This window comes from Lolium perenne, chromosome 5, assembly GCF_019359855.2.
Source record: "Lolium perenne isolate Kyuss_39 chromosome 5, Kyuss_2.0, whole genome shotgun sequence".
NCBI lineage: Eukaryota > Viridiplantae > Streptophyta > Magnoliopsida > Poales > Poaceae > Lolium > Lolium perenne.
Window position 1 is genome coordinate 121,600,382 of NC_067248.2, and position 1,925 is coordinate 121,602,306.

The following is a 1,925-nucleotide window of genomic DNA, read 5'->3' on the forward strand; positions in this document are numbered from 1 at the left end:
TATTTTGTCTTTCTCAGATCAACCCACCATAGTTAGCAAGGAGAGGTTGAGCAAGCAACCTCCATTAATGGCCAGCGGAGCAAGAGCACAAGAAGCATCAAGCGGCGGATGGGACCACCAGGCCACTCTCATCTGGCGTGCGCGCATGGGTGCCAGCATCTGCTGGCATCACGATTTTAGGCTGCCTCTCTGATGAGCAGCGGTGGCGTCGATGCCACCAGCTTGCGGTGCTTGGCTTCCTCGAGTCAAGGTATGGAGCAATATTGTCGGCGGCGCCTTCACGTGTCTTTGCTGGAAACCTAGCCATCGACATCATCAGCTGGCTATGGCGGGCAGAGGCAGTGGCGGGAGCAACGGTGTCGGACGCCATTGTCAGTGATGAAGATTAATTAAGCTCATGACCTGCTTCTATCGGGCGCCTTAATTAATGTTTTGTAGCTGAATGCCTGTAGATTGGTATCTTTTTAAATTGAATGCTTGCTTACTGTGACTGCAAGGACATGATGGAATTTATTTCATAAAGGGAAGTAAGTTGCTCTGTTTTTTCAGATTTTTTCTTGAGCATTGGAACAAGCTACATCTTGAAAAGGTAAGAAATTGTTGATGTATTGCTGCATTTTATTTCAACCTGCAACGTACTTGATCCTCTCTATGAAGCTTATATACATTAATTGTGGCTTATTGAGATTCATTCGTTGAAACCATTGTATTCTATAACCAGTAAATCTTCTCACATTATTTTATCATCTACACAGTTAAAGATACAAAATGTACTAAAGTGGGTATCGTGCACAATCAGTACGGAGCTGCTGTTATGCATACATCAGAGGTAAAAATTTGGAAGACACTCCTTTTTCATCGATTTTATCTTTGTATGTTTCTTACATTTCATCATTTCCACATTCAGACTACGATTGAAAAGTTTCTTTTTAAGTGAAGTGACAATGTACATTTTTCTATTGCTGTCATTTTAATTATATGAGGCCTAATGTGTCTTTTATAAAGAGTAAAAAATCTTGCCTCTCAAGATTATTTAATGCGATAGTTCTTGTTTTCTCCATTTTTGGGGAGCTTCTCTTCTCATTGTGACATGAAATGTAAAAAATAATAATAATTGCGGAAGTGTTCTACTTCAAATAAATATTTGCAACTGCTATATTGATCAATTATGATTTTATTATGATTTTTATTAAATTTATCTAATATCTAGATTTTCTTAAACATTTTTGTAGTTTCATTAATATATCTGGGCATGGCGCCTTATATGAACTTCTCTTCAAAAGTTCTTTGAGAATTTGCTCAACGAGTGGAAGCAGGAGCTGGATGATATGACGGAGCTGGAGAAGCAGAAGGCAAACAGGGAATCCATGTTTGCAACGCTCAAGTAGTGTCACCGTATTTCAGTTTCATGTTCAAGTTGTTTAGGAAGAAGGTGAGAATCTTTCAGTTTTTTTCAGCCAGTCTATGTGTGTTATTATTCTCATATAATTTCAGATTCAGAAAAGGACAAATAAAAGAAAGAATGGGTAAATTTGGATTTGAAATGATTCTTCTGATGTCATGTTAACCATTGGGAGCTGCAAGAAGACATGATGATATCCTTCTAAATTGAAGTTGAATGTTTGTTACAGAACCCGTGAAATCAAAATTTAATTGCTAGGAATTGATATAATTGAGATAACAAACTCAGATGGTCAGTTGTGTGCAAAGTTTTAGCTATGTGTGCGGAGTACTGCAGTTCAGCTTTGGGAAGTTATTTTGGAAGAGCATGATCATGGACATGGATGAATGGTTCCCTGGAGAATCTAAGCTATCTCCCTATGGTCGCTGTTAACTGACCTCAATTTGTTTTATCTGGGGCTGTGCTGGGAAAGAGGGATAAATTATGTAACAATAGATTATCTTATTAATATTATTATTCAAAA

At 38.0% G+C, this 1,925-nt stretch overlaps 1 long non-coding RNA gene across 2 annotated transcripts; it reads left to right on the forward strand.

The window, feature by feature from the left end:
- The first annotated feature begins 394 nt into the window (after nt 1-394).
- Nucleotides 395-1,599, forward strand: LOC127299763 (uncharacterized). Of its 2 annotated transcripts, none has more exons than XR_007850645.2 (4): nt 395-589; nt 756-829; nt 1,233-1,432; nt 1,495-1,599. It is a non-coding gene; the product is annotated as an uncharacterized lncRNA (long non-coding RNA). The 2 variants fall into 2 exon arrangements; XR_007850646.2 differs by having other exon boundaries at nt 1,501-1,599.
- The last annotated feature ends 326 nt before the right edge of the window (nt 1,600-1,925 follow it).